Source organism: Pezoporus wallicus, unplaced genomic scaffold (assembly GCF_028554395.1).
Source record: "Pezoporus wallicus isolate ANWC-B61680 ecotype Strahan unplaced genomic scaffold, APGP_CSIRO_Pwel_v1 contig_4901, whole genome shotgun sequence".
In the NCBI taxonomy this organism is placed as follows: domain Eukaryota; kingdom Metazoa; phylum Chordata; class Aves; order Psittaciformes; family Psittacidae; genus Pezoporus; species Pezoporus wallicus.
This window is the reverse complement of record NW_026640354.1, coordinates 5,515,419-5,535,982: the sequence shown is the minus strand read 5'-3', so window position 1 is coordinate 5,535,982 and position 20,564 is coordinate 5,515,419. Positions and strand designations below refer to the sequence as shown.

At 36.0% G+C, this 20,564-nt stretch overlaps 1 protein-coding gene across 1 annotated transcript in view; it reads right to left on the bottom strand.

Annotated features, from left to right (window-relative positions):
• The window catches only part of EYS (eyes shut homolog), a gene marked incomplete at its 3' end in the record, with an annotated part of 771,151 nt that overhangs the window by 150,676 nt on the left and 599,911 nt on the right, over positions 1-20,564 (bottom strand). The gene's annotated exons all lie outside the window — the stretch shown is intronic.

Below are 20,564 nucleotides of genomic sequence, written 5' to 3'. Positions count from 1 at the left end.
TGGTGGGAATGAATTACTTGTTTTGTTTTACTTGCACGCACAGCTTTTGCTTGACATATTAAACTGTCTCAACCTATGAGTTTTCTCAGTTTTACCCCTCCAATTCTCTCCCCCATCCCATCAGGGAAAATAAGCAGGTGTATCTTCATGGTTAATTAATGAGCTTGCTTAATTGCTGGCTGAGGTTAAACCATAACACTATATATTTAAAAGTACTAACAAACTTCATAATATTCTGAAAGAAAACAATAAAACGTATCCCAAGTAAGTACATTGTCTGAAAAAATCACTATTGAAAAAATCAGTTATATGCATTATTAATAGATCACCTTTACAGAGAAGACGATACATGCTGAGAGGCAGGTAGCAAGGAAAAGAATCTAGGAAGAGGAAGGACAGACATAATTTGAGACAAAGTAAGTATCTAAGGGGAGCCAGAGAAAGGCACAATAATTGAGAAACAGTGGAGCCTGCAAAAGAACAAAAGGGACACAGGGCTTATGTGACAGCAAAGAGGAGACATGCAGAGCAATAATGGTAAGGGAAGCATTAGAACGGGATACTGAAGCAGAGATACAGATTGTATCCAAAACAAGATAGACAAAACACTCACATTGTGGTGCTTAGAAATGAGGATACAGTGATTTCAATGTGGTTAAAAGCCATCCACTTGATTGAGAAAAATGCACCCAAAAAGATGTCAGACAAAAAGAAGGCTAAAACCAAATCCCTAAAAGGTTTTGAAGGCAGAAGACATGCTGATAAGAGGCTTGGAATTTTAAGAAAATTAGTGACTTCCTGTTTATTTCCATTTACATGAATAGAATAACATTTCCATTTATATGATTAAAATTACAACAAAGAAATTACTGGGTTTATAACCACCCTTTTTTTCTCCTATGGGAAATAACTAACATGATCTTCATATAGGCTATTCCATTCAGAGTATCACTAAGAGTACTATAATGTGTGTGTTATCTTCCACCAGGCTAGCACAGCAGATTAAAAATGTTCAGTCACCTGCTGCTGAGATTACAACCCGTGATTAAAAAAAGAAAAAAAATAAAATCTTCATTTTCTCCCCAAACATAGCGTAAATGTCTGAGAAACTCTGAACTAATTACATAAAGAATCAGGAGAAATTTCTTGAGAGCTATTACTAGGATTTGGGGTTGATCTTTGTGTTTGTTCTGGGAAAAAAAAAGAAAAAAAACAAACAAACAAGAAAAACCAACAACAACAAAACCACAACCCCCCTAAAACCTAAGGGAAAGAATCAGGGCATAAACTTTACTCTCACTACAAGTAATTACAGAGATCATTTCTTTCATGACAGATAATCCTATAGATGACCATTGCAAAATTTACTCCTCTGAACCCAGTTACAGCTAATGTCAGGGATAAAATACTGAATGAGAGGATGTTTGCCTCACTGGCAGGTTGTACATTCTTGCATCTACTTGGAAGCACTGATCTACAGCCATGGAAGTTTCACATGCCTTTTCTGATGGGAAGCTACTGTTTTTCTCTAAAATAGAATGACAGGAGTGTGCTTCAAATCACATTTTATGAGTGCAAGTAATGCAGCCTGGCTTCATTTTTAGGTTGACATTCTAATCCACAGAGAAGCAAGAAAGGAAAGCTCCTTGGTAGGTTGATTTCTCCCTGGTTCATTTGCTAGTATTTCGCTGGGTTTGTCAGCCTTTGCTGTGTTGTTCTGGATGTTTTGCTTCTAGATGGTGCCTGACTGCTTATGTGCAGATACCCTGTGGCTCGCTGGCTTACTGGAAAAGCAGAGGATTTGCCTTGGCTGGTTAGTGGGGCAAAGGTCTGCAGCTGCACCCATGAGCCATTGAAGCTGCTGCTGCAAATAATCAATGACCTCCGGTCAACACAGTTTAACTAAAACATTTAGAATCAAGAGCCGGGAAATGTTTAAAGAAACACAGTAATTGAGGTGTTAGAAGTATTGTCAAAGTGTAACAAAAATAAATCAGGCAAAACTTGATTCACTGATGCTACCCAACAAGGCTGCAATATTCTGTATTTTTGCCTGTTTTTTCCCAGACTGTCATTGCCTTGCATGTCAGTAATGCACAGAAAGATCTTCTAAGTTGCTGTGAGCATCAACATATTCTTTTTAATCTTAAAATTAGCTCAGATAGCTGAAATTTAAAGGCCTGCAATCTTGTATTTCATAGCTGAATGCATGCAAGTTTGAAATGCTTGTCTAAATATAGGTATTAGTGCAGTCTGAAATCTTGGTTGTTCTATATTACACTTTGCCACTCAAGCAGATGTATGATAAATGGAATGGCAGGAATATATGAATCATGCTTGATGTTATGTCATTAAAATAAAAGTACATATACTGATACCAGCTGTGCTCCCACTCCCCTGTTGCTGTCCTATTTCCTAAAAGAGCCTGAAACTATTAGTGTGTGGAGTTAGAAGCATTTTTAACCTAGTTGACTCTATGATTCTATCTGACTGAAGTATCTGAGTTCTATCTGAGCCAGTTCTATCTGGCTCTATCTGAGCCAGCAGTGTGCCCTGGCAGCCCAGAAGGCCAACGGCCTGTAACAGAAATGGTGTGGCCAGCAGGGCCAGGGCAATGATCTTCATCTCGTACAACCACTGGTGAGGCTGCACTATGCTCACTTCTGTGCCCCTCACTACGAGAGAGACATTGAGGTGCTGGGGCAGGTCCTGAGAAGGGCAACGAAGCTGGTGAAGGGTCTGGAGAATAAGTCTTATGGGGAAGAACTGAGGGAACTGGACTTGTTTAGTCTGGAGAAGAGAAGGCTCAGGGGGGACCTTATCGCTCTCTGCAACTGCCTGAAAGGAAGATGGAGATACGAGGTGGCTGATCTCTTTTCCCAAGGAAGAAGTTTATAGGACAAGAGGTAACAGGGGAGGTTAAGATTGGATATCAGGAAAAAAATTCTTCACCAGGAGGGTGATCAGGCATTGGAACAGGCTGCCCAATCACTGGTGCAAGTGATGGAATCATTTTCCCTGGAAGTGTTCAAAAACTGTATAGATGAGACCCCTAATGATATGGTTTAGTGGTGGACCTGGAAGGCCTTGGGATAAAGGTTGGACTTGATGATCTTAAAGGTCTTTTCCAACCTAATTGTTTCTATGATTCTGTGGATTAAAAAGCTAACAAACCTTCTGGGATGCCCCCACTGTGCTCTGACCCAGCAGTGTAGGGCCTGAGCTGCCTGTCACTGGTTTAACCCCTGTACCAGCAATCAGGGCAGAAAGCTGGGACTGTTCAGCCTGGAGAAGGATAGGCTTGGAGGGGATCTTGCTAAGTTGTAGAATTACCTGAGGGGTATTTTTTTTTTTTTTTTTTTTTAAAGGAGATTTATCTGTATGAAGGACTTCAAACTGAGGCCTGCAGAGAGCAGACTTGTCTCGAAAGCAATTCATTATCAGGCTGATGGCAGACATGTCTACAGAAGCACTCTGACATTTTTCCATGAAACAGGTTGATGAGACATGCGATGGCACTGGAGTCCCAGTGGTATGATAGCATCTCCACTGCCTATATCTTCTGGTACTTACACACTTAACATTTTATTACTGAAGTAATGGATTTAGCCTTATCTGATATGAGTGCGATAAGGAAGTTTGTATTTTTAGCTTGTCAATAAAGTAATTTGTGCTGGGAAGCAACTGCTGTTACTTGCAATTTTCTTTGGTGGAAAAGTCTGTACATGTCATTTTTCTTAGGTTGTGACAGGATATTATTTTAAGCAAGTGTTTTAGATTTTGGAGCCAAAGGAAAGATTTTCCAAGGGCATTAGCCTGCATGGTAGAATATAAATTCAAAACATTCTGAAACTGAAAACAACTCCACTTCAGGGAAATGTTGGTGTAAACAGGAATAAAACACTAGTACCTTTCACGTAATTTGGCAAGAATGAACAAAGCCTTTTACAGGTTGTTTATTTAAATATTGACAACCATGTCAGGGACAATACTTTAAATAGTATGTCACTGACTGCAGTGAACCTTAGAACAGTATATCTGCATGCTTACTTTACTGGAGAAACCACTTAAATCACTCAACACTGTAATTTAGAAAGCAGTTGAAGAGATTACTAGAAAGGTATGTATTTCAGCAGTTTGCATTTGATTTTTATTTCTTCTCCCTCCCTTCCTCCCCCCAAAACCTCAGTGTTTGTTTGATTTGGAAGAATCAGGTGTCTGCCTAATAGAGATGACTTATGATCAGGCATGTCTCTGAAAAATTCAATTCACAATGTATGTTGCAGGCCATAAGATCAGATTCTCCCTCACACTAGGCACAATATTTGGTAGCAGAACTCAGTGATACTGTACTTGCAGCTTTCCATTTAAAAATTCACAGTTGGTCTAACATCATTTGCAACTGCTTTTGCACACACAGCATCTTGTTTAATAGTGCAAACTCTTAGCAATGAAAATAATATATTCAATATACAGTGAAGCTGAGGATGTGAGAATACAATTAACAGATACAATGAAGTTCATGAAAGTTCGGTTTACAAATCCAACGACAAAATTATGAAATCCATGATGCATAACAGTGCCAGATATGGGAAGAAATGTCAGGTATGGAAAGAGGTGAAAGGGGAAAGAGGAAAAGGAAACACATGTAGTAAGAGACATCTTTCTGTTCTGTTTGCTTTAAAGCATGTAGATTCCATAGACTTTGCAACAGATAAGTAAGTTAATGACACAGAATTTGCAGCAACAACACTTTATGTTGAAAGTTTAATAGCAAAAGCCTTCCTAAATAAGACATTGAAGTGAGTTTACCTTAGATTATATTTGAAAAAAAAAACCAAACAAAACTGAGTCCCTAAGTTTAGGACATGACAAATAATGATTTTGCTAGAACTGAATTTCTGTACCAAATCCAGTCCTCTTTTTCCTTGGATTGCTTTCGGAAGTAAGTGAGCATTGAATCTTTTAACTGTTCTCAATGATCTTTGGCTTAGTTTTGCTGGTTTATAGACTTTCCCACCCTCCCTTTGACTCTTGGCTTCCTATCATGCAAACAGTAAACTAAAAAAAAAAAGGTGAGCAATCAAAACTACTGAGCATTGAGTAGACCAATGTGCCAATCTTTAACTTTCTGAAGATCAAACAAATCTCAAATCTGCTGAGCTTCAGCTTTCTTTTTCACATTTAGTCAATAATCACAGTTAGAAAACCTCTTTTCAATTCCATCTTAGCTACTGTTTAGAAAAACAGCACTTAAAATGCCCAAGTATTGCATCTTTTTATTGATTTATGAAACTACTTATGTTTCTTGAAACTAGTGGGTTTGAATGGGATAACCACTTTCATTCCCTCCTGGAAGATTCTCTCAGCAGATCAGAAATGTTATTTTTTTTCACATGGCACTGTACTTGTACATCTGAAAATCCTCTGTTAGATCAGAATACAACCATCCTGTCCCAGTCCTAGCTGGCTAAGTAAGAGAGATGCTGTGAGAGCTGTGTAAAAAAATCACGATTCAAGAAGGTAGTCACTACTGTTTACCAAAGCTTCTATCTAGCTTCAAGGACTAAAGACATTCATCCACCTCAGTAATGACATCCAGAACTTAGACTCCAAAATGGAAGATCTACCTACGGAATTTTATTGCTCAGTGTGTCTGTGAGGGATAAAGGAGAATCACTTCTTGCTCCTGAATATGCAATTGATTTCCTAAGTGGTAATTCATCTCAGGCAAGGTTCCCACATTTAATTCTCAAGACAGTAGTACCTAAACCTTTGGTCTTTGCCCACAGTGAAGATTCTCCAGGTGTCTGGAGCCCTGCTTCAAAGAAAGGATATTAAATGTTTCAAGAGCAATTGATACAATGGAAAAGTTTTTATTCAGATGAATAACCCAAGGGATGGGGAACCATATGCAAACACTTTTCCTTTCTCCACTCATCTCAATGAATGCTTGTTCCATGCAGGACAGAACAGGCTGAGGAACTGCTTTGGTGAGCTCTTACAGTCCTGGTAGCAGACTAGCAAGTTGATAATTCCATCAAGCTGAGAACAAAACTGAAGTCAAGTATCTCATAAACCAGAACAGTGCTCTTACTACTGATATGAAGAATAAAAAGTGAAAGCAAGTATCTGCCATCATTGGCTATGCCTTGTACACTCTCTTCTCAATTTCTTCTGGGCATGCCTAATAGATCTTGCTCCCTGTGAGATACACTTAGGAATAACAAGGAAGGGCACTCTCTGACAGGAGTGAGGGGGATTCTAGAGAGCCACAGCACTTCCATATGTACATAGAAACACACACTTTGGCAGGCTGCAACTTCAATGCACCCTGATTACATTACAGATAAAATGCGGTACATACTTTGTTCTGAGGTGTATCATATAAGAACAGTTTAGGCACCTGAATAATATTTAAAAACATTTTGCTATTCAAAGGCTGTATGACTGGAGAGAGAAAGGAATATAAAAGGCGTTCTGTACCACTCACTATGAAATTACCATGAGAGCTGGTCTGCAAGCAGGAGGACACAGAAATAAGAAATTATTAGTACAGGAAGAGTTAAAATGCAGATTACTGTTATGTATTATCTAGTCTTTCTTTCAGGCTTCATTTCTAATTATAACTTAATGCTGGAGAATGGCTGGCATGCATACACACAAACATCATTTATTCATCAGTAATCTGGCATTTAGTTAAAATATTACTGCATTCTCATTGAGTGCATAAAGAGGAATGCTGTAAGTATGACAAGTCAAAAGCTTCCTGTGATATTAACAGTAAAAAAATATACTACCAAAAGTTTCCTAGATAGTATTTTACAAGTTAACAGATAAGGAACTAAAATAATAGGCCTTTATGTACTTTTATTCTATGAGGAAAAAATATTTTACAGTCAATAAAGCATGTTTCACAGATGAGAAAGCAAACTGTAGCCCATAGTGGATCTGGATACTGAGGTTTACTTAAGAACTGATAAGATTAAAGCTTTTACCCTGCTTGTTTATCTCACACTTTACCTCATTCCACCCCATGCCCTGTTATGTTCACTAGTTTTTCACTTCCCTTCCCAATAGGAAATCTGCTGCTGGTTGGGAAGCTAAAGTGGAAAGCGATGTTGATTCACATTTCGCTGCTGGTCTTAACTGTTACCAGCCATGTTCCCTGGTATTCATCTCCATGCACCTTCCTCATCTACATTACCTTTCTCCACTTCCAGGATCCTCCAGGCAGGATGTTTACCTCCTTTCCTGGCCCCCTTCTTTTGTCCAAGACCAAATCTTTTCAGGAGTTCTTATTTTTCAGCACTCACTTTCCTCTCCAGAACACCCCAGCACCTATTTTTCCCAACCAAAACAGTCCCTTTGTGCAGAAGCACAATGTGATATCAGCCTCCTACAGGGTGCTTTTGTCTCATGTATATTTATTAATTGGAAGCTTCAGGGTATGCAATTATTTTTTGGTCCAGACATTATCAAAATTTTCATCCACCTCATACTGATTGAAGCTATCAAGAAGGAAGCTTCTATTTGAGAATTCACAAGTTCAGCTTGGGATATTTTTGCGTACATTATCTGCTGCCTGCTATTACTTCCAATTTAATATTTTTTTTTTTTTTCCTTACAGCAGTATCATATTTTAGAGTGTCCTAGTGTAAGAGGCAATACTGGTAGAGGTCTTTTCTTTCTTTCTCATATTAATATGGAATTACTGTAAGAGTATACTAAATAAAGTTACGTTCTTACTAATGCGATTTTCCTAAAGAAAGGTTGTTAAATATTGGAGCATGAAATATTTTTCTCTCACAATTTTCTGACCAAAATGTATTTGTATTGAGCACTGTCACTTTACTTGAGAGTGAATAAATACTGTAACAGTGACAATGACAGCAGCAATAAGAACAATCAATAATAAAGTAATTAAAATGTTCAATACTTGTGACCTTATGTTCATTCCCTTTTCAATTCCAAATTCTCCAAGGCTTCAAAATGTCATCCAAAATAGCCTTTTCCTTCCTAAATATTCAAAGAAATTTTATCCGCCAATAAAGCTCTAGGACAGAATTCACTTTGTCAGACATCATCTGCCTAAGAGCTTGGAAATTTGCTTGACCTGTCGCCTTCCTTCTCCCTGTAGACAGTTTATAGGGAGGGAGAGGCATCTCCAGTTCAACCCATTCTAAGAAAAATACCACCTTCTCCATTGACTAGAGATTGAACTGAACAAGCTAACTCTCATTTGAGAATATTTTAGATCTTCTGGTTTATGAAATGGATTTTATAGCTGGTAAATGCTGGAAGCCAGTTATCGGTGTTATACATATGTTTATAGTGCCCAGAAACTGAAGAGATCTAATCACTTCCCTTCATTTTCATACAATACTTACTCAATTTTATAACGTCAATGAAATATGTCAACAGTTCTAAGAAATTAATGTATGGGCAATGTAATTTGGCCTTCAGCCTTGCTTCTTACAGATGTAAAAGCCTTAATATTGTATCTTGCTATTTTTATAAGGAGTTCTTTTGACAGTTAAGAAATGCTAACTCACACTTTATGTCATCTGGGACCTTTTATGAGTAACTAGCAGTGCAGCATCTTAACCTATCTATCCCTTAATTTTAGAGTGGATGAAGAAAGGAAAAATGGGAAAATCTGGCTTCAGAAAGCTGGTCTGGAGCACGTATATATCAGTAAGCTTACCGTATAGAGACAGGTGTTTTTTTGAAGTTCAAGTCATTTGCATTCATGTCCTATTTTTGACACTGCTTGCAATTTTAACAGCTTAGGATTTTATAAGCTGACACCCTTCCTTTTCCCCATACATATGTGAATTAAGATTTATACTATGGCTATGACCAAGCACTGCTTCCTTTAAACTTCAGAGTTTCAAAAGAAATCCATAAACCCATAACTAATGTTATTCTAGAAATTTAGTAATCATTTGAGAAGATGGGAGCAGGAGCTGAAGGGGTAGACACAAACCCCAAACTTTATATTTTATGTGTGATTTCGAGTAAATTGCCAAAAATATACATGAATACCTACATCAGTTTTGCACATAAAGCAGTAATTTCTGCACACTCTGAACATCCTACACATTACAGAATTTGTCTCTTGGAAGATCAAATTCTTTTTGTAACCATTTTTTTCTTTTTTGTAACCATTTTATTTTTGTAACTTTTTGTAACTATTAATTTTAAAGTTTACACATATATTCTGAATTGCTTATGTTTCTGGTTTCTGCTTTTCATACGCTGGTTTTTTTTGATGAAAAACAGAAAGGATTTTTTTTTTATTAGCACAAATATATCAAAATGTGCCCTAATTTTTAGGTTAAATTTCTGAAGCATTTTCTCTTTACCCAGAAGCTGTGATTTCACTTTTAAAGAAGGAAGGAGGAAAAAAGAAATGTTACAACAGGATGCAAAGCTGTTCTTTTTCTGAATAGTTACTTCAACAAAGATCAATAGCGTATTTTTTTAAATGTTATACTAGTATTTCAAGTCTGCAGGGGGCACTGATGCGCTGTGCATCTACAGTACTGCAGAGCAAGAATCAGACAGGATATGATTAAACAGTCCTGTAGGTTACAGGTACAGAAAAAACACATAAACAATTTATAGTCAATTTAGGTTTTAAGAAATTATGTAATTGTAAAATATCCATATGAATTTTGGAGGAGAATTAATGTTTCTTTTACTGGTAAATATATTTATTTTTCAGCTGCAATCAAGTAATTTTAAGCATAAGACTGTTTTCTTCGCTTTATAACCAAGGACCTTTGAAGAATAATACATATTTCTAGTATTGCATTACTTAATATTACAGTCTTAAACAACAACAAAATATGCATTCCCTGTAGAAAATAAAATTTTGCTTTACAGCTCCCCGGAGAAGCCCATTTATTGACTGCTGATAATATTTTTGTGTATTGATCAGCCAATACAGTTACTATTTGATTCAAAGACTCATTTAGGCAAGAACGTATTACAGTAAGAAATAATTATGTGTTTTAATAAATAATTATGCATTTTATCAGGCTATTTAATTTCTCTATTTTAGGATCTAATCATCTAAGATGTAGAGATTTCCTGATAAGAATGTATTGCAAGTTATCAGTCAGCAACACACAGTAGACATGCATCAGTTTTGTCTCTTATTTATCTCAGATCTTCATATTGCCTCCAGTTACAAATGTACTTAGCCCAATAAGTTATGGCTGTTTAGAGAATTCTTTCTAGAAAGACATGCAATCTAACTTTAACACAGGAACACATGAAGTAGCCACCACTTCAATTGGTAGTTTGTACCAATTATAATCATCATTACTGTTACAGTATTTTGGCTTATTATAAATTCAGATATGGTTACAGCTTTCAGCCATTGGAAATAACATGCGCGTTTCTGCTAAGCTAAAGAAACCTCTTCTCTGTTCAGTTTCTCCTCATTAAACTACACTATAACCACCTCAGTCATATTTTAGGAAAAAAGCAGAGTGACTGAATAACAAAGTCTCTTTCTGTACACCTTTTGTAAAAAATACCCCCAATTTCTCTGAGGATTTTTAAATTATACTTTTCATCTTTTGTACTTTTTAGGTATTGCTCCAGTGCACACCTGTACACAATGAAATACAGCACAACCAGTATCACAATCAATAGTGTACACAGAAATGAAATTGTCTTCCTACTTGCTTGTTCAGACACACAGAAATCGTATTTATCATTTTGCTCCAGAAACGATTCAGGACATTGTTCTTCCTCTGGGGTTTAGCTTGTTGAAAGCTGACCTTCTAATATGAAATTTTGCACAGAATTAATTTCAAAAACATTACTACATATATCCTTTTTTCAGGCTTTCCTTTTCTCTTAATAATTAAACCTGAAACATTAGAGCAATTTTAGCGGAACTTTATTTTATTGCCAATACCTCTTATGAAGTCAATGCTTATTAGTATAACAAATTTTGATTTATAGGTTCACAATATATATCTCCACAATGGATATCTTTTGGCATCAATAATATAAGAGACTTACTTAAAAAAACAAACAAACAAACAAACAAAAAACCAAACCCACCCAGTATTAAAGTTGGATTCTTCAATAATTTTAGCTCTGAAATAGTTTTTATTAAAACTGCTCTGCCAAAATGAAGCTCAAACTATCTTACTGATTGTAAAAATGATCAAGACTTTTTTTTAAGAATTTACTATTATTTATATATATATAATCTTGTTGATTATTCCAGTTTTAGCTTTGTTAAATGAGATTTTTACAAACCTGCAAATATTTTATAAGTTGTGAAGTCCTGTGGTCTTCACTGATACAGTGAAAGACGCAGAATGAATGCCAACAGAGTTGCTGGCCAGAATAAACTGAACTTCCAAGCTTCCCTCTTGACATTCTGGCTGTTAGCAGTTGAAGGCAATTCTTACCACTTCTGTATTCAAAAGTGAATCTCAAATATGACAAAAGTCAAAGTATTATACTGATTCAAGCTTCCATTAGGCAAATTATTCCTTTCAGTATTACTCATTCTTACTTATTCTAATAAGCTTCTCTTCATAATACAGTCTGGTTATAATAATACAAGCAACTGCATCTCCACTGAAAGGCACTCCCTGAACATAACACGGAAACCTGCTCCAAGGAAGGTTCAATTATTTGTTAGCATATGACAAAAGGTTTTTTTTTCTATTTCTAGGTTTCTGTAATTGGAATGACATGAAATGCTAGCACTAAACCTAAGCGTCACTTCAGTCCAATAAGGAAAGCATGCAATATAATTTCTTTTATTATTCAATTGATTTTAGACAATTCCTCCTGTTTTATAGTTTGCTTTTTCTGAACCACTGCTCATAACAAATTTAAGACTAGATATTTAGGGAAATATTCCTAAAGCAGAATTCCGCCAAGCCATCCATGCACACATCTGCAGGCTTTAGATGGGCAGAACAAAATGGAGATTATTTTTTACTATTCTAAGACAGTAGAAGAGGGTTGTAATATTCATATACCTGTCCGGCTAGAAGCCCAAGTCATTATTTCAGGAAGCTACTGAACCATAGCACTTGATGTCTTGTGTCACTAAGATAATTTTTCTTAAGAATTAAGATAAGGTTTCCAAAGAGCATTACAATGGCTATGACATATGATGTTATTAATGTTGTAAAAAATACATATAGTGAAGTTTTAAGAACATTGAAGAAGGGCTTTAAATTTAGTTTTTATTTTGTGAATCTGCTCCAGTTTTGTAGGCAAGTTGGGATGTTCTCAACCCAATCTTTTTTTTTTTTTTTAATTCTAACAAAGCCCTTCTATTTTCATATTTATGATATTACTTGGTTTTTAGGGGAAGCTATGCTGAAACCTGAAATAAAAGACATTACATTCATTCATGAAAATGAGTATTTTACATAAATCTTAAGAATTTATTTTCTTGATACATACTTTTTTATGGCTTTACATTTCGAAAAAAAAAATAAATCATGTTCAAGCACAGTTCTTGTTTGGATGACAGAGTTCCTAGGAAAGTATAAATACTGAAAGCAATTTGGCATAACCTAGAGCAACCCAAAATGTTGTGGCAATCTATAGTGTTCCTGGGACTGCGATCTTTGATGTAAAGCAAAAAAGGAGTCCTTCACATTTGCTGGAGCTAAAAATACACAACAGATATCTTGTATCTCTCCACTCATCTGATTACCATATAATCCAAAGGTAAGAAAGGCTGAAAGACTGCAAAAAGGCTTTAAAGTTATTTTGGCAGCCTTCTAATTCTGATCACTCTTAACACTGAAGAAGCTCCAAGTACAGAGAATTCACTGTGTTGTCAGTTAGACTGTAATGCCGCCCATAATTTCTGAGCCATCATGCTGGTCCACTGAGCAATGTCATACCTTAGCTCTCTTATCTCTTTCCTATATGAGAACTTGTGATGATATACTGAACAGGCACCTGATGGGCCATCTCTCTCATTTCCACATTTTAAGAATGTGCTGTGGATGGATGCAGTGACTTCTTATACTAATCATAGATGTTTATGGGCTTTGAATCTACCAAGGTAAAGAGGTCAAAGCAGACTTCTTTTGTTGTTGTAACAGAAGCCTTTAATAAATATTTCTCTTTCCTAAAGTATTTATTTAACAAATTCAGTTCTATTCTGTGAATGTTCTGATTAAAGATTAGAATTTTACTGAAGTATAAAGGGGTCAATTCATATGCAAAGGTTAAGTATTTTGGGTAAGAGAAGCTTTATAAATTTCATTAATAAATTTACTAATCATATAGAGCAGGAATCACCAGTAATTGGAGATGTTCAATATTATATAACTGCACTAAAATATATATAAAGTTGGGAAACGAGCACAAACTAGCATTTCTCCAGCACTGGAGTTTTTCTTTAACATGGGAAACAAATATGTTATAAAATAATGAAGTACATATGAACAGTAGTAGGAAGACAATTTAATTAAAAATCCTATGAATTCTATTCATAAGAAAATTTCCTTTCAGTGTTACTTGTGTCAGAGTGTTTTCCAAAATATTTAACTGAGATGTTTATCTTCAGTAACGCACTACCTTAGACTTATGTATTGGCATGCATACACTGATATATATACTTGCAAAAGGCTCCTTGATGAAAAAAGAAGAAAAAAAAAATACATGATATCCCTTTAAGGCTTATTAGCTTCCATGCAAGGACCTGGCAATTTCAGAAGAAAACAAGATCTCATTACAATTGCTCATTACGAACACAGACAGTGACTGCCACTGAATTCTGTTGACAGAACTAAGAAACAATCCCCTGTTGGTATAATGCACCCACCTAAAGTTACAGCAGGGTAGGTAAGGTCAAGATAAACTTCATCAAAATCTGTTATTAATCTTATAGAAATAGAGAGTTGCCCCAATGAAGATTGGTGTTAGTTTTGCAGTATGCTGATAAAAGGCAACCTTTTCCAGGAACAGGGAGGGAAATGTAGTATTTACAAATAACCATTATCTCACCTGCATATATTTGACACATGCATTTGGCTAATATCCGTCACAATTTACAGTGATTTTGAGGATTTATGAGAGTATGAAAGATTAGATCAGTTACTTCTTTCTTGTTGTTTTTCTTGTCAACATTGAAGTCTGTGTCACTGAAGTACCATTATCTGAACAGGAAGGCCAAGGAAGGAAGGAAGGAGGGAAGAAAAGGCAACAGAAAAAATACACAGAATTCATGTACACATGTGGAGCAGAAAGGAAATTGCACAAGACAACAAAACTCATAAATGAAAAGAAAACATGCAAAGAAATGTAAAAGATAAGGGAAATCAAAAAGAGCAAATCAATCAAAGAGAATGAAAGGCTATACAAGCAACTCAGGCAGTGGGAAAGGAAGAAGGGGAAATTAGAAACACAGAAAGGGTAATTAGACAGCCAAAGCAATGGATGAGAGAGAAATAAGTAAAAAGATAAGTGTAGAAAGAAGAAAAAACGCTTGTTATCATTCTACTAAAATTACACAGAATTTTTGTTAACATATCATGCATCATATGTGATGAAAACAAATGGGTAATATTTCTTATCTTCAGTTCTGTACATCAGAAACATTTAGTCCAATTTCTATGTTAACCATGGAATACACAGAAAACCTGTTAAATAATTAAAATTGAGTGGTGTCAGTTCTGTTCGTCATTTTCTTCTGCAGTGTGCAGGAGCACTTTTTTTTTTCTGTTTCAGAATTAAGCACATAACTCCAAATTGCTAATGAAAAAATATTAACATGACTACTTATGCTGATATGTAAGAAGAGAAAGTCTTAATATTTTCTCTTTCACATAAAACAGAAGCTCAGTAATTCTTATAGGATCTTGCATACTAAGATGTAAGTAGACAGAAGAGCTTAAATTTGGAACTCGGTGATTTCCCTTTCAGGCTTGAGACAGCTTGTACATTTGATTCAATATGTTTTTCAGCTCAGGTGTATTCATATGACAGAACCCTTTGACCTTACTTGAGTCTTGTATGGATTCTTACAATGAAGTCTAACAGACAGTGTGTACCACCATAGGCAATTTTCCATTTCTAGGTGTGGAATGGTAACTGACTTTCATGACCAGCTGAAAAATAACTTTTCAGCAGACCCAACTTTTCTCTTTTCAAAGTACGCAGTTAATTTCAAAGACAGAAATCAAACACTTCAGATGCCTGGTGTCAGATGTCTTATAATACTCTGAAAAAGCAGGAAGTTCCATAAAGGAAGAGACATGTTGAGAAATTGCACAGGAGACTGAACTTCACAAAGGTGTTTGTGGTCTGTTAGGATGTTTGTAAAAAGACCACAGAAAACTACAGAATGGAAAGGAGAATACTCACACGAAAGGAAAGGGATTTAGAGCTTGTTGAGAAGTCAGTAAGTGAGGGGAAAGTGGAACTGAGGGTTTACTGAAATTGTATTGCAGAGCTCCTGACAAAATTGCCATGCATTAGGAAACCTACCAGTCCTCTTGGTTTAATGGAACTTGGGTAATGCACATTCAAGAGCTTTTTCCCTAAATGCAAATAGCAATCAGTCTTTGCTGAAATGAAGCTCAGTTTCAGCCTGGAAAAAACATCTTAAGATAAATTAACAGCAGAATAAAATCTTTAAAATATTAACCAAAAATCTGTTTGATGGGCAGTAATGAAGAACTGAGCTTAATATCTCCTATCTGTGAGTACAAATCAGCCTTGTACATTTGCATTCATCAGTAAAACTCCTCTTAGGAAAACAGCAAACAGCATTTTTCCGTTTCCTAGTTAAGAATGTTTTCAAAAAGGAACAAATCATGGCTTGGATTGATATAAATATATGCATATTCATATGTCTATATTTTATGTATGTGTGTGTGTGTGTTTGGAACCTTTGAATTTACTACATACTCTTACAGGAATATATAGCAGTCCTAACTCCCATAGACTAAACCAAAAGTGAGCTGCAGCAGATACTAGCTTTTAATACTGGGATCCAAAGCTTCGTTTGTATCTGTCATCTACCTGAACCCTACCTGAAAGTGATACACGTTCATCCTGCAAATCTATTCCAGTAATATTTTCTGAAACACTTACGGGAGCTTTATGTTGCATTGACACTTCACGAGTATCTTACTTGCTTCAGAAGAAGGAAAAAAAAAATAATTCATTTTTCTAACAGATCTCATCAGAAATCCATTATTTCCAATTGTCTCTCCTACTACTGTTGGCCATTATATAATCTCTTTCAAAATTGCCTATATGTTCACAGCTCTGAGACAGCAATAGTTTAGACAGAATCTTTAAATAAACTGACAAGATTTACATAAATACATAGCTTAGTATAACTGCAAAAACCTACCTATTGGAGGCTGACCTTCACTAATTGATATGGTTCTCTTATAACCTTTCCTGAAAGCAATAGCTTCATAGCTCAGAGGACTTTTATGGATGCAAATCTCCTCTCACAGAGTCAAGCTTAAATTCATTCTCCTGCCCATACCATTATGGGTTTCCTATTCCACTTTGGTTACATCTTGTGGCAGGAAGCTCTAATGAGCCTTCAGTGCAGTACATCCCTCATAGCTGTTCTCTCCTCCCCATGGTATTATGTGTTATTGCATATCTATGAACTCCAGGCTTAAACAGTGATGCATGGGATTAGCAGGAGGATTTGGGCTTTACTTTACAGACTAGCTGAGTTAAAGCCTCATACTTGAAAGAGTGCTTCTGAGCATGCAGACATCCTACATCTTTCAGAAGGATCGGGATTATTGCGAGTTTTAAGGTCTTTGATGTTATCTGATTGCCTGATGCTACATTCATCAATTATCCTCTTGAATTTAAGCAAAGTTAAGCACCTGCTTCCAAAACACCATGAAAGGCAACTTCTGTGTTGCTCCCATCTCCCATTTAGTTCTACCAAATAATTCTTCCTGCTTTGCAGTGTATGATATTTGCAGTACAAGATTCTGAAAGAACAAAGACCATACTTGTCCTACATATTTAATGTATGTTAAGCAGATAGTCAGATACGTATGACAGTGAAATTAATGTTATGGCTTCAATTTTTACATTTTGTAATTCTCAAAGATTTTTAAACAGTAACTTTAATGGCATTAATATCTGGGATAAGCAACATGAAGTATATACATATGAAAGGTACTGACTTGTCCTGAAGTAGTGATGACAATAGTTTTCAAAAGGTTAATTAAGTGTTTCGAAAATTTGGTTGTGACAGCTCTCTATATTCTTTGCACATATTAGCTCATTGTTAGGTATTTTAAAATTCAAATAGATCCAGTTAAAAAAATGGCAGAACACATCTGAGTAAATTTCAAACCTATTAAAAATTCATAACCTTAAAATTTACTCACAAACCCATACTCTTTAAGAAGTTTCTGCATGTCTCCCTTTGGCTGACCTCCTACACCAAAATAATGAAGCAATCCATGTTGCTGAGAAACCAAGAAGTAAATCCCCCAGCAGGGTAAATGAATGCCACTAGAGTATGGCTAAATATGCAAAAGCAGGGGCATTCGAAAGAATTAGAAGCCTACAAACTGGTGATGATAGGTAGAAAGTCAATTAAAGACAAATTACAACAGCAAGAACAGAAATACGTAGTGTTACTGAATGATAAACACAGAAAGGTTTTTAAAGAAAGAAATTGGATTGCTTTGAAAGCCACATTGTAGAGTACTCTTCTACTGACAGGCAGCTCCAACTGCAGCAATATTGCATCAACAGAACCATATGAAGTCTGAAAATACAATATAAGTACACCAGGCTTTCTAATATTCACCAGCTACTCATATTTGCAACATATATAATCTATTACTGCTATATTTAAGGAACTTTCTTCCATCAATTTCTCCTTCCTTCTTAACAAAAATTTCTTTTCCCAACAAGCCTGTCTTGAATAAAAAGAATGGCTGCTGGGATTCTTATATGCTTCCTGAGAAGCAGAATTTATATCTAAGGACTGATGATGGTCGGGATGCATGGTGATTATACCTAAAGTGAAAAGCAAATGATAACGTAAGCTGCCATGTATGGGCAGATATGAGATTTTTGTGTCATAAGGAAGAGAATGAGTAATGAGAATGCTTGCCATGCTTCCCTGTGGTGCACTCCTATGGGACAGCCATGCCACTGAGGGAAATTCAGTTTAATTTCACTTGTTTCCCAGCTTTTCACAGACAGAAATAGTTGTGATTTGGAGCAGGATGGAGCCAGCTCTGTGTTGACTGAATGGGGCTGAACACTGTTCGGCTCATCTGTAGCATTCTGAGATAAACAGGGGGGTAAAATGAGCATATTGTCCAGAATAGAAGATTAAGAATGCCCAGCATCCTTCCAGCATCCCTTTAAGTACAAGACTATTTCGACAGTTCATCTGTACAAACTTACCATGTTAATTCAATTACCTAATCTGTTACATATACACAGTGAGTATTTGCAAGAAACAGCCCTAGACTGTAATCACTAATTGAAATAAAGCAAAATTTAATGTCTGTATCATACTGTAAAAGACACATTTCTATGCTAATTGACTAAGTAGGAAAGGGAAGTATCAGAAGCAATACAAAATGCAATAATTTTGGAATATAATTCTATAGATTAGAATAGGTAATATAGCATTCTATATTAAAGAAATTAAAAAAGAAACAAACCCAGATTTTCTTATAAGGCATCTTCCTCCTGTCTATATCCCTCTATACATTATATACACAGACTGGAAAAAGCAAACTTCATTGGTCTTGTTTCTTGAAAGCTACTGGCTTTTAACTGAATGGTTATATAAACTACTCAATAGGAAAAAATGAAAAAAGAATGTCAAAAAGCCCAAGGATGCAGACACCTATCTCAGAGAAAGTATTCTTCTTGGCAAATGAAAGAAAGCACAGAAGATACTAAGAGTTCTGGTTTTGAAGTTATCTCTCTTTTATCTAGTAGTTAAAAAAAAAAATGAAAAAAAAAAGTGCTTTAGTAATAGTACAAGGGGGAATGGCTTTAAACTGAAGGAGGGTAGGTTTAGATTAGATACTAGGAACCCCTCACCATGAGGGTGGTGAGACACTGGAACAGGTTTCCCAGACAAGTTGTGGCTGCCCCATCCCTGGCAGTGTTCAAGGCCAGGTCGGACAGGGCTTTGAGCGACCTGACCTAGTGGAAAGTGTCCCTGCCAGTGGCAGGGGGCTGGAGCTAGGTGATCTTTAAGGTCCCTTCCAACCCAAACCATTCTATGATTCTATGATCTTGCTTAGGATTTGGGACGCCAAAGCTCTAATACCTGTGCAAATCTAGAACAATTTCCTACCCTAACCAGAGAAGAAAACTGAGATGGTTTATGTTTGTTTTTTTTTTCAATGATTATTTAATTTCTAATATATAAATAGTTCTTGAAGTGAAGATTATTTTCCCCCTAAGTTAACACCTGAATTAAATGCATGAAGCAGCTTCCTCACTTGCCTTCATCTCCATGAATTTCTGCTCTGCAAAGGGGCATAGTTCCACAGACAAGTGTATATTCTCCTGTTTTTGAGGAGACCACAGTTCTCACTAGGGAAAATCTCTGTGCAGAAATTCAGGAGAGGAGCAATTGCTTCCTTCTGGGCTGGGATTTGTCACAACAGAGGCCAGAGTTCTGTATATTGTGTAGGATTTACGCCCACAATAGTTTGTTAAATGCACTCAGAGAACATCTTCCAAACAAAATGCCTTTGGGATCTCAAATGGTGTAAAGATTTCTTAGTCAAGGTTGGACAAGGACATGACACTGAGCTGTTGTTCTAAATAAAAATCGAGGTGGCAGGTCTGTGCAGGTGTAACAAGCTGAACTTACGTTCCGAGTAAGTTTTACACGCAAAAGCTTAGACATCTAGGGCTTGAGTAAGGTGGTTTATTATATAATGGGTTTGATGTTTACCATCCTTTTGTACCTTTGAGTGTGATGTGTGCAAATTCATGAAGGGACAAGTGGTAGAAGTGGAAGCAGACTTCATATCTCATGGATTTTTCATTAATGACCTAGTCAGTTACCACTAGCTTTCTAACATACTGTTTAAATAAGCACATGAACATTAATTAAAATATTCTGTAAATATTAGAGGAAAAATTTAAAGCCATATGTAGAAAGGATTATATGAAATTCTCCAGGGATATTGGACATACATGTCCTACAATTAAAATCATATTCTGTTTTGAAAGACTTCATGATCTACAAATGCAACTCCCCTCTACTTTCGTTTTCCACTTTCCTGTATTTAAATCTTTTATAAAAAGAATAGAATCCTAATCTACACCATTGCCTCTGTTTAGCCTTTTATTTCCATCAGTAAATGACCAACAGCAATGTGAATATACAAAAAATAAAACCTAGTGGGTTTTTTATGTATTCAGAAACAATACTTTCTATCATTTTTCACAATCTCATATAGATAAGTGTAGCAACAAGTTATCAGTATTTGGTAAAAGATTAATGGAAATCCCAAAACCGTAAGTAGAAACATAGCCAGAACATCACCCCAGTTCCCACTCTTCTATTTTCT